Source organism: Elephas maximus, chromosome 7 (assembly GCF_024166365.1).
Source record: "Elephas maximus indicus isolate mEleMax1 chromosome 7, mEleMax1 primary haplotype, whole genome shotgun sequence".
NCBI lineage: Eukaryota > Metazoa > Chordata > Mammalia > Proboscidea > Elephantidae > Elephas > Elephas maximus.
This window is the reverse complement of record NC_064825.1, coordinates 62,519,214-62,532,226: the sequence shown is the minus strand read 5'-3', so window position 1 is coordinate 62,532,226 and position 13,013 is coordinate 62,519,214. Positions and strand designations below refer to the sequence as shown.

The following is a 13,013-nucleotide window of genomic DNA, read 5'->3' as shown; positions in this document are numbered from 1 at the left end:
TTTCTTACTCTCACTACCAAATACTTATAAAATGAACAAGCTGAATGAATAAAGATAAAAATACCTTTTATACATGAACTTTAGTATTCCCTAAGATTAAAAAGTAATATTTAGTTTTGAGAAATTATTTTAGTATACCCCAATAATTGTCAAATGGAAGTACTCCAACACCTACGTAGAAACAAAAATAAATAAATAAATAGGCCACTTGAGAATTGACAGAACCCTTAAGACTAGTTGTGTATGTGTGATTTGAACTGTTCAGTTTCCACTGGAGAATGTGATGATGATCTTCAATGCTTTTGAGTTCACATTTGAATCTTCAGAGATTTGTCCCCAAAGGCAAACAATAACAGAAAGATGGCATGGATGCTATATAAATACAATGACTTTGGATGTATTACTGAAAGATGAATGAATTATTTCAAGAGGTAAGTAAGTTTTCAGCATCTGTGAGTGAACCTGACATATTGATTATAATTCACCATTGAGAACACTTTCCTCCCGTAGATTGTGTCCGTACTCACAAGTCATAGTTGGGTTACCTGGCAGATGTAAACAAGCAGTCAGCTAGCAAGTAACTTTGAATTCACTTAAGTTTCCAGTTAGGTTAGTGTAAAAAAATGAACTTAATTCGAATTATTAGGACTCCTTATTTATCCACCCATAAGTCCAGAAACACTATCTACACGCAACATTCAGCCACAATGCTAATTAATTCATTACTTTCTAGATTCTTTGGAGATTTATTATTTTAATCATCTTTGCAGAAAGATTTACTTTATTTATAGGTCTGAGCGCTCTAGGATCACAGTCAACAAGACACAATGGGCATAGCCACTGGGTTTGGTTTTTCCTTTTTGTAGAAAGATTTACTTTATTTATGGGTCTGAGTGCTCTAGGATCACAGTCAACAAGACACAATGGACAAAGCCCAGTATAAAAAGCCAGAGAATGTGCAGATGAGGGTCAACCTGGCCACTAGCTGGGTGATCCTGGCTAAACTTCTTAACTTGTGAGGCTATACTTTATTCAGTTGTATATTATGTCAATAATAATATTATTTCTTTCTACAATACTCCAATTAGAAAACATTGTTACAGTAGAAAATGATTTGATTTGTTTGGATAACTGCACTTCAATTACATCCTGAGTATCAGTCATACAGTGCTTTGTATGGTGATTAGATTGATATTTCACACTCCTTCATAAAACAATAATATTTCAACTACAAATATTTAATAAATTTGCAAAAGGTGACTATTCCCTAATTTGAAACTCCTGTGTCATATTACTATCAAGGATAACTGTATTTCTCCTTTAAAATAATGCTTTTGTTTAACTGATAGACTTTGTGAACTATATAACTAACTAGGTATCTGTTTTATATATTAGCTATCAGAAAGCAGAAAGGCTAATCTCCTTAACTAATTTCTAAGTATACTCAACTTCATCAGTATAATTGTTCAATATCATTAATGTTATAGTTACTAAAGAAGTTGACTGGATTCAAACTCTGGGGTTCATATTCTGATTCCACCACTTCCTACGCAACTTTAGGCAAGTTACTTAACCTTTCTGGTATCAGTTTCCTTATCTATGAAATGGGAATAATAAAATACCTAATATTATTTCATGGAAATTAACACAGAAGTATGTATATAAAATGCTTAGTCCTGTGTGGGTTGTTTAGTAAGCATTAATTAATATTAGCTATTATGCTAATTTTAAGTATGTAATCGAATATTTATACATTTTTTTAACTTACCAATCCTTTTGTTATTTGCATAAGTCTTATGTTTTCTAATTTTTACATTTAGAGTCACTTTGAATGCTTTATTGTGAAAAATAATATTAGGAAGAAAACAATACATTATTTCAACCAAGTTTATCTGATGCTTTTAATAAAAGTGATTAAAAACCTAGAGAGGGACTCATCACTGCATATAAATATATGCTTTTTGGGGGGTTTTAAGTAAACCTTAAATTTTTAAAAACAAAACTTGTAAAATTTACTTATAAAGACTTCCATGTATATATATACAAAAATGAAACCATGAAATTCATAGCTTCTTTAGTGCAATATTTTCATCACAGGCCCTTTTTGAACCAGCTACATCGTCTCATGGATTCTCTGGTGGATGGGAACCACACTGCAGTGACAGAGTTCATTTTATTGGGCTTAACACAAGATCCTACCCTTCGGGTCACCCTCTTCATGGTCATCCAGTGCATCTATCTGGTGACCATATGTGGCAATCTCAGCACAATCATCCTTATCAGAATCTCTCCTCAGCTCCATCGTCCTATGTATCTTTTCCTGAGCCACTTGGCTTTGACTGACATAGGGCTTTCATCCTCTGTCACACCAAATATGCTTGTAAACTTCCTGGTGGAGAGAAATACAATCTCCTACATTGGATGTGCGATCCAACTTGGATCAGCTGCTTTCTTTGGGACAGTTGAGTGCTTTCTTCTGGCTGCCATGGCCTATGATTGCTTTGTAGCAAACTGCAACCCACTGCTTTATTCAACTAAAATGTCCACGAAAGTCTGTGAGCAGTTATTATCTGTGGCTTATGTAGGTGGTTTTTTCGATGCTTCCTCCTTTACCATTTCCTTCTTTTCTTTATTCTTCTGTGGATCTAATTGAGTCAATCATTTTTTCTGTGATTTTGCTCCTTTAGTTGAACTGATGTCAGTATCCCTGCAGTGGCCCCCTCATTTTTTTGCTGGCTCCATCATTGTGGTCACAGTGCTTGTCATAGCCATCTCCTATGTCTACATCCTCATCACCATCCTGAAGATGCACTCCACCGAGGGCCGCCACAAGGCCTTCTCCACCTGCATCTCCCACCTCCCTACAGTCACTCTGTTCTATGGGACAATTACATTCATTTACGTGAAGAATCATATCAGATTACTATGAAAAATTTTACTCTAACAAATTTGAAAACCTAGATGAATTCCTAGAAACACACTACCTACCTAAACTAACACAAACAGAGGTAGATCAACTAAATAGACCCAAAACAAGGATTGAAAAGGTAATAAAAAAAAAACTCCTAACAAAAAAAGTCCTCACCCGGACAGCTTCACTGCAGAGTTTTACCAAAATTTTAGAGAAAAATTAACACCACTGCTACTAAATGTATTTCAGAACATAGAAATGGACAAAATACTCCCAAACTCATTCTATGAAGCCAGCATATCCCTGATACCAAAACCACATAAAGACACCACAAGAAAAGAAAATTACAGACCTATATCCCTTATGAACTCATATGTAAAAATGTTTAACAAAATTCTAGCCAATACAATTCAACAACATATCAAAATAATAATTCACCATGACCAAGTAGGATTTGTACCAGGGATGGTTAAACATTACAAAAACAATTAATGCAATCCATCATATAAATAAAACAAAAGACAAGAACCATATGAACTTATCAATTGATGCAGAAAAGGCATTTGACAAAGTTCAACAGCCAGTCATGATAACAAACTCTCAGTAAAATAGAAATAGAAGGAAAATTTCTCAATATACTAAAGGGCATTTATACAAAGTCAACAGCCAACATCTTCCTAAATGGACAGAGTCTGAAAGCATTCCCCTTGAGATCGGGAACCAGGCAAGGATGCCCTTTATCACTACTCTTATTCAACATTGTGCTGGAGGTCCTAGCCCAAGCTGATAGGCTAGATAAAGAAATAAAGGGCATCCAGATTGGTAAGGGAGAAGTAAAAGAATCTCTATTTGCAGATGACAGGATCTTATACACAGAAAACCCAAAAGAATCCTCAAGAAAACTATTGAAACTAACAGAAGAGTTCAGCAGAATATCAGAATACAAGACAAACATACAAAAATCAGCTGGATTCCTCTACACCAACAAAAAGAACATCGAAGAGGAAATCACTAAATCGATACTATTTACAGCACCCCCAAGAAGATAAAACACCTAGAAATAAATCTTGCCAGAGATGTAAAAGACCTATACAAAGAAAACTACAAGCAGCTACTGCAAGAAACCAAAAGAGACCTAGTAAGTGGAAAAACATACCTTGCTCATGGCTAGGAAGACTCAACATTGTAAAAATGTCTATTCTAACAAAAGCAATCTATAGAAACAATGCAATTGTGATCCAAATTAAAATGATATTTTTTAATGAGATGGAGAAACAAACCACCAACTTCATACGGAAGGGAAAGAGGCCCTGGAGAAGTAAAGTATTACTGAAAAAGAAGAACCAAGAGGAAGGCCTCACTCTACCTGATTTTAGAACCTACTATACTCCCACAGTAGTCAAAACAGCTTGGTATTGGTACAACAACGGATACATAGACCAATGGAACAGAATTGAGAATCCAGACATAAATCCATCCACATATGAACAGCTGATATTTGACAAAGGCCCAAAGTCAGTTAAATGGGGAAAAGACTGTCTCTTTAACAAATGGTACTGGCATAACTGGATATCCACGGGCAAAAAATTAAAACAAGACCCATATCTCACACTATGCATAAAAACCAACTCAAAATGGATCAAAGACCTAAATATAAAATCTAAAATGATAAAGATCATGGAAGAAAAAATAGTGACAACACTAGGAGCCATAATACATGGCATAAACAGTGTACAAATCATTACTAACAATACAGAACAGAAACTTGATAACTGGGAGCTCCTAAAAATCAAACACCTGTGCTCATTCAAAGACTTCAACAAAAGAGTAAAAAGATTACCTACAGACTGGGAAAAATTTTGAGCTATGATATTTCCGATCAGCATCTGATCTCTAAAATGTACATGATACTGCAAAACCTCAACTGCAAAAAGACAAATAACCCCATTAAAAAATGGGCAAAGGATATGAACGCCTAGGCACTTCACTAAAGAAGACATTCAGGCAGTGAACAGATACATGAGGAGATGCTCACGATCATTAGCCATTAGAGAAACGCAAATCCATCTCACTCCAACAAGGCTGGCATTAATCCAAAAAATATGAAACAAGAAATGATGGAGAGGTTGTAGAGAGACTGGAACGCTTCTACACTGCTGGTGGGAATGTAAAATGGTACAACCACTTTGGAAATCAAATTGGTGATTCCTTAAGAGGCTAGAAATAGAATTGCCATATGATCCAGCAATCCTACTCTTTGGACTATATCCTAGATAAATAAAAGCCTTCACACGAACAGATATACACACATCCATGTTCATTGCTGCACTATTTACAATACCAAAGAGATGGAAGCAACCAAGGTGCCCCTAACAGTAGAATGGATAAATAAATTATGGTATAGTCATGCAATGGAATACTATGCATCGATGAAGAACAATGATGAATCTATGAAACATTTTGTAAGATTGAGGAATCTGGAAGGCACTATGCTGAGTGAAATTAGTTGCAAAAAGCCAAATATTGCATAAGACCACTATTGTGAGAATTTGAGAAATAGTTTAAACAGAGAAGAAAACATTCCTTGCTGGTTATGAAAGTGGGGGAGGAGGGATGGAGGGAGACAGGTTTCACTACTTAGATAGTAGATAAGAACTATTTTTGGTGAAGAGAAAGACAACACACAATACAGGAGAGGTCAGCACAACTGGACTAAACCAAAAGCAAAGAAGTCTCCTGAATAAACTGAATGCTTCGAAGGCCAGCGTAGCAGGGACGGGGGTTTGGGGACCATGGTTTCAGGGGACATCTAAGTCAATTGGCATAATAAAATCTATTAAGATACCATTCTGCATCCCATTTTAGAGAGTGGCGTCTGGGGACTCAAACGCTAGCAAGTAGCCATCTAAATTGCATCAGTTGGTCTCAGCCCACCTGGAACAAAGGAAAATGAAGAACACCAAAGTCACAAGGTAATTACGAGCACAAGAGACAGAAAGGGCCACATAAACCAGAGACTACATCGACGTGAGACCAGAAGAACTAGATGGTGCCTGGCTACATCCAATGATTGCTGTGACAGAGAACCCCTGAGGGGGCAGGAGAGCAGTGGGATGCATATCAAAATTCTCCTTAAAAGACCAAACTTAATGGTTTGACTCAGACTAGAAGGACACCAGTGGTCATGGTCCCCAGACCTTCTGTTAGCCCAAGACAGGAACCATTCCCAAAGCCAACTCTTCAGACAGGGATTGGACTGGACAATGGGGCAGAAAATGATACTGGTGAAGAGTGAGCTTCTTAGAGCAAGTAGACACAAGAGACTATGTTGGCATCTCTGGTCTTGAGGGGAGACGGGAGGGCAGATGGGGTCAGAAGCTGGCCAAATGGACTAGAAAAGAGAGACTTGGAGGGAATGAGTGTACTGTCTCATTAGTGGGAGAAAAATTAGGAGTATATAGCAAGGTGTTTATAAAGTTTTGTAAGAGAGACTGACTTGATTTCTAAACTTTCACTTAAAGCACAATAAGAAATATTTAAAAATTTATACAGAGTGCTTCTAATATTTCTAGTATTCTGTACTCTATGGCAAATATAAGTGACAAAGGTGTCTGCTCTCCTGGAATTAATAGTCTAGCAGAGAGGACAGAAATGAAACTAAAAATACCTGATATAGACTATTAGAAGTTGGTGAGTGCTATGGAGAGAGAAAACGCAAAGCAAAGTATAGGAGACTGACATGTCAGTGTAGACCTCAGTGAGAAGCTAACATGTGAACAAAGGATTGAAGTTGGTGAAACACTTCATGCCAGCTGTGGTGCTGCCTCTGTACACACATGCAGTTGACTTTTGAGGCTTCTGTTCCAGCAGTGGCAGGCCTGGTAATTTTAATCAATTCTCATGGTGAACACAACTAAATAAAACTTAAGAAAATATTAAATACATCATAAAATCACATTAGAGCTTACAGGATAATAAGTGAGAACCCAAATAAACTGTGATTACCCAGAAAAGTGAGCTCAGCACACAGAAGTGCATTTATAATGAGGAGATTTGAGAAGCAGAAGAAAAAGCTAAGAACTGGGGTTGTGGATTTAGTGTTCTTTTGGAGCGAGAGAGGCAGAAGTAAAGCCTAGGACATGTCCAGGTGAGAAGTCTAATTCATACACCTCATATACACCGTGATGGTAGGGAGAAATATGAAGTAAACAAGCCTTTGTACAGATTTGCAGCCCTGGAAATCTAGGGAAAGTCAAGCCTGGAACTTGGGTTAAGGTGGTCTAAGACAAGGTGACTTGAACAAATACATGAACATCCTATCTGGAGAAAGGTCTTCATTCTAAGCCATTATTTTTCCTGCCAATAATTATGACCATTGAAGAGTGAAAAATAATGCCTAACACAAAAGGAAACAAGAAACGAAACATAGGAACCAGTAGGAACAACAGATCACAGAAAATAAATCACTAAGATATGGGAATTAACAGAGACTAAGAAATAAAAGAAACTTAAAAATAAATATAATCAACTCAACAAAATACTAGGAAACCAAATCAAAACATATATTAAAGGATTATATACCATAATCAAGTGAGATTTATCCCAGGAAGGAAAAATCAACAGTAGAAAATCAATCAATGTAATATAGCAAACTAATAGAATACAGGAAAGGACCACTTATTCACCTCAATCAGTACAAAAATGCATTTGACAAAATTCAACACCCTTTCATGATAAAAACAAGATAGGAATATGAGGGAAATGAGTTTCCTTGTGTAGCCTTTTGCCTTGCTTCTGCATAAGAAAGAGAGAGGAAGAACTCAGCTTGGGAAATTTTTCTCCTGGGCCCTGAGGAATTGTTATTACTTCCCTTGTTACAGTTACCCAGGGAAGAAGCCAGTCCTGCCAGTAGAAAATGTCAGTTATTATGAAATAGATGGAGCAACTTGAGAGGGGATTGGTCAGTGTAGCCCAGCGAGGGGATTGGTCAGTTATTACACAAGGAGATACATAAAATCTTCCCAAGAAGATTGAGCCACTTGTCTACATAAGCAACCATCCCACAGAGTTTGAGGGGTTACCTGACTAACATCAAGAAGAGCCTGAAATGGAGTGTGTCTTTTGGACCCAGGCTCCTGTGCTGAGAACCTCCTAGATCCAGGAGACAGAGAGAGCTGTAGCACTGAAGAACAGGGTGAGACAGCATGGTGGGCCAACCCATGAAGAATGAGAACTTAGGGCTTTTAGGTAGGAGGACTGCTGCTGTTTTGTGGTGCCTTCGGGTACTTGTTAGTAGAGCTAATAAGCTCCAGGCCAGGCATGAGCAGGGGTAGAGGCCAGGCCCAGGGGGAGACAGAGGCCAGGCCAGCAGGAGCAGAGGTAGAGGCAAGGCCCATAACCTGAGAGTGAGGGCCAGCATCCACAGCTAAGCAGAAGCCGTCCTGATAGAAGAACTATATCCTGAGTTTTTCCTGTTATTTCTCCGTATGTGGACTTTAAAATTTAAACTAAGGTACTGGCATAACTGAAATGGATGACTTCAGTCCTAAATTAAAACTCCATTCTGAATTAAACTGAAATCTTAACTATTCCTGTTCTAAAGAGAAAATTTAGCCATTTTGTCAAAATTTAACTGCTCGGAACACAAAGGGAGCAAGAGTCAGGATTTCTGGCTGGGATGAGGAATTGTTTGTTGACGGTGTTTATTAAGCATGTTTATTCAGCTCAGTCTTAAAAGAATGCCTGTCTCAAGCATGTCCATAGGTTAGGAAATAGGATTACAATTAATTATGTTAAGAAGAAGCCTATAACTGTCCCACAACTCTGTAACCAAGATGACGTAAATGTCAATTAACCAAGCCTTAGTCAATCTACGTTTTCACTCACTGGAATCTTCCGCTCCATTTCTGTTCTTTTTTAAACCTGTAACTAGGTGAAGTCATAAGTCTGTTACCTTGAAATGAGGGAAGAGGGAGACATACAGCTATAATAAAAATTATTCGTAACAAAATGCCTTCTTAAACAAATCTCAGGATGTAACAACCTCAGAATGTATCAGATAGACTTACTGATGTTAAGAAAAATGTCTTGGTCAAATATGTTAGAGAGGTTAGAGATTAATGTGAAGAAAGCTTGTAGTTTGAGAAAATCCTTGTATTTTTTGCAATGTAACCCTCCCCTCCACCCCCTGTGTCTGCAGTCCTTGTTTGTTCCACCTGATAAAACCTCACTATTCTCCCTGCAATTTGGAACACACTGCAGCATCTTGCCTGGGTGTTTGTGTTTGCCCGTTTCATAAAATGTTTTATCCTTAAGTAAAACTCTTTGTTTTTATTTCCAAAAAAAACCCCCAAATTCAAACCCACTGCTGTCGAGTCGATTCCAACTAAAAAAAAAAAAAACTAGCAGAGTGTAAATCTGGTGTTTCACCATGACACTTCCAAGTTAATCCTGATCCCATGTTACAGCCTTAATGAACCATGTAACAGTGAGTATAGCCTGTGACTTGTGTGTGGCCATTGTAAGAAACTATCAAACCCGGCAGAGAAGTAGAGAGTGCACTGGGGAGGATAGCTGGTGTTAGAATTAGTAAAAACTTTAAAGACTGGAAGTATGTCTGATCTTAACCTCATAGGAATCAGCTTTGTGATGAATCTCATTCTCCCTGAATTTAGTTAAGGTCCGGTGCCAGTGCCACCGACACCTCATTGCAGAAGGTGAAAGACTTGTACATATAATAGTATAAGATATTACTAAAACAAATTAAAGAAGACCTAAATAAATGAAAGGACAGCGTGTGTTCATGGATTGGAAGGCTTAAAAAGCTGTCAATACTACCCAAAGCAATCTACAAATTCAGTGCAATACCCATAAAATTCCAAAAGCCTTTTTTTGCAGAAATGGAAAACCAATTCTCACATTTATTTGGAAGGAGAAGGAACAAAGAGCTAAAGCAATCTTGAAGGATAACAAAGTTGGAGGACTCAGGCTTCCTGATTTCAAAACATAGTATAAAGCCACAGTAATTAAACCAGCCTGGGACTGGTATAATAGCAGACATATACATCAACGGAACAGCATTGAGAGCCCATAAATAAAATCATACATCTATGATCAAATGATTTTTGATAAGGATATTTATTTAGTTGGGAAATAAATCTCTTCAATAAATTGTGCTGAAAAAATTGGATTTCCATGTGCAGAAAAATAAATCAGAATCCATAACTGTTGGTGCTGTTAGGCACCGTTGAGTCGATTCCAACTCGTAGCGACCCTATGCACAACAGAACAGAACACTGCCCGGACCTGAGCCATCCTTACAATCGTTGTTATGCTTGAGCTCATTGTTGCAGCCACTGTGTCAATCCACCTCGTTGAGGGTCTTCTTCTTTTCCACTTACCCTGTACTCTGCCAAGCATGATGTCCTTCTCCAGGGACTGATCCCGCCTGACAACATGTCCAAAGTATGTAAGATGCAGTTTCGCCATCCTTGCCTCTAAGGAGCATTCTGGCCGCACTTCTTCCAAGACATATTCGTTCGTTCTGTTGGGAGTCCATGGAATATTCAATATTCTTTGCCAACACCACAATTCAAAGGCACCAACTCTTCTTCGGTCTTCCTTATTCATTGTCCAGCTTTCACATGCATATGATGTGATTGAAAATACCATGGCTTGGGTCAGGCTCACCTTAGTCTTCAGGGTGACATCTTTGCTTTTCAATACTTTGAAGAGGTCTTTTGCAGCAGATTTGCCCCATGCAATGCGTCTTTTGATTTTTTGACTGCTGCTTCCATGGCTGTTGATTGTGGATCCAAGTAAAATGAAATCCTTGACAACTTCAATCTTTTCTTCGTTTATCATGATATTGCTCGTTGGTCCAGTTGTGAGGATTTTTGTTGTCTTTATGTTGAGGTGTAATCCATACTGAAGGCTGTGGTCTTTGATCTTCATTAGTAAGTGCTTTAGGTCCTCTTCACTTTCAGCAAGAAAGGTTGTGTCATCAGCATAACACAGGTTGTTAACGAGTCTTCCTCCAATCCTGATGCCCCATTCTTCTTCACATAGTCCAGCTTCTGGTACTAGTTGCTCAGCATACAGATTAAATAGGTATGGTGAAAGAATACAACCCTGATGCACACCTTTCCTGGCTTTAATCCAATCAGTATCCCCTTATTCTGTCCAAAGAACTGCCTCTTGATCTATGTCAAAGTTCCTCAAGAGCACAATTAAGTGTTCTGGAATTCCCATTCTTCACACTGTTATCCATAGTTTGTTATGATCCACACAGTCAAATACCTTTGTATAGTCAATAAAACACAGGTAAACATCCTTCTGGTATTCTCTGCTTTCAGCCATGATCCATCTCACATCAGCAATGATATCCCTGGCTCCATGTCCTCTTCTGAAACCGGCCTGAATTTCTGGCAGTTCCCTGTCGATATACTGCTGCAGCCGTTTTTGAATGATCTTCAGCAAAATTTTGCTTGCATGTTGTATTAATGATATCGTTCTATAATTTCCACATTCAGTTAGATCACCTTTCTTGGGAATAGGCATAAATATGGATCTCTCCCAGGCAGTAGGCTAGGAAGCTGTCTTCCATATTTCTTGGCATAGACGAGTGAGCACCTCCAGCGCTGCATCTGTTTGTTGAAACATCTCAATTGATAGTCCACCAATTCCTGGAGCCTTATTTTTCGCCAATGCCTTCAGAGCAGCTCGGACTTCTTTCTTCAGTACCATCGGTTCCTTATCATATGCCATCTCTTGAAGTGGTTGAACATCGACTAATTCTTTTTGGTATAATGACTCTGTGTATTCCTTCCATCTTCTTTTGATGCTTCCTGTGTCGATTAATATTTTGCCTACAGAATCTTTCAGTATCACGACTTGAGGCTTGAATTTTTTCTTTGGTTCTTTCAGCTTGAGAAACACAGAGTGTGTTCTTGCCTTTAGGTTTTCCATCTCCAGCTCTTTGCACCTTTCATTATAATACTTTACTTTGTCTTCTCGAGAGGTCTTTTGAAATCTTCTGCTCAGTTCTTCTACTACATGAATTCTTCCTTTTGCTTTAGCTGCTGGACACTCAAGAGTCTCCTCTGACGTCCATCTTGGTCTTTTCTTTCTTTCCTTCCTTGTCAATGACCTCTTGCTCTCTTCATGTATAATGTCCTTGATGTCATTCTACAACTCATCTGGTCTTGGGTCACCAGTGTTCAATGTGTCAGATTTATTCTTCAGATGGTCTCTAAATTCAGGTGGGATGTATTCAAGGTCATATTTTGGCCCTCGTGGACTTGCTCTGATTTTCTTCAGTTTCAGCTTGAACTTGCATATGAGCAATTGATGGTCTGTTCCACAGTCGGCCTCTGGCCTTGTACAAACTGATGATTTCGAACTTTTCCATTATCTCTTTCCACAGATATAGTCAATTTGATATCTGTGTGTTCCATCTGGCGAGGTCCATGTGTATAGTCACTGTTTATGTTAATGAAAGAAGGTATTTGCAATGAAGAAGTTGCTGGTCTTGCAAAATTCTATCATTTCATCTCCAGCATTGTTTCCATCACCAAGACAATATTTTCCAATTACTGATCCTTCTTCTTCGTTTCTAACTTTCACATTCCAATCGCCAGTAATTATCAATGCATCTTGATTGCATGGTCGATCAATTTCAGACTGTAGCAGCTGAAAAAAATCTTCTATTTCTTCATCTTTGGCCCTAGTGGTTGGTGCGTAAATTTCAATAATGGTTGTATTAAGTGGTCTTCCCTGTAGGCATACGGATATTATCCTATCACTGACAGCATTGTACTTCAGGACAGATCTTGAAATGTTCTTTTTGATGATGAATGCAACACCATTCTTCAAGCTGTCATTCTCAGCATAGGAGACTATATGATTGTCTGATTCAAAATGGCCAATACCAGTCCATTTCAGCTCACTAATACCTAGGATATCAATGTTTATGCATTCCAGTTCATTTTTGAATGATTTCCAATTTTCCTAGATTCATACTTCATACATTCCAGGTTCTGATTATTAATGGATGTTTGCAGTTGTTTCTTCTCATTTTGAGTCGTGCCACATCAGCGAATGA

The 13,013-nt window shown here is 38.1% G+C and overlaps 1 pseudogene; it reads left to right on the top strand.

The window, feature by feature from the left end:
* Positions 1 to 2,125: 2,125 nt before the first annotated feature.
* LOC126080101 (olfactory receptor 502-like) lies at positions 2,126 to 2,929 on the top strand (annotated as a pseudogene).
* Positions 2,930 to 13,013: the final 10,084 nt, after the last annotated feature.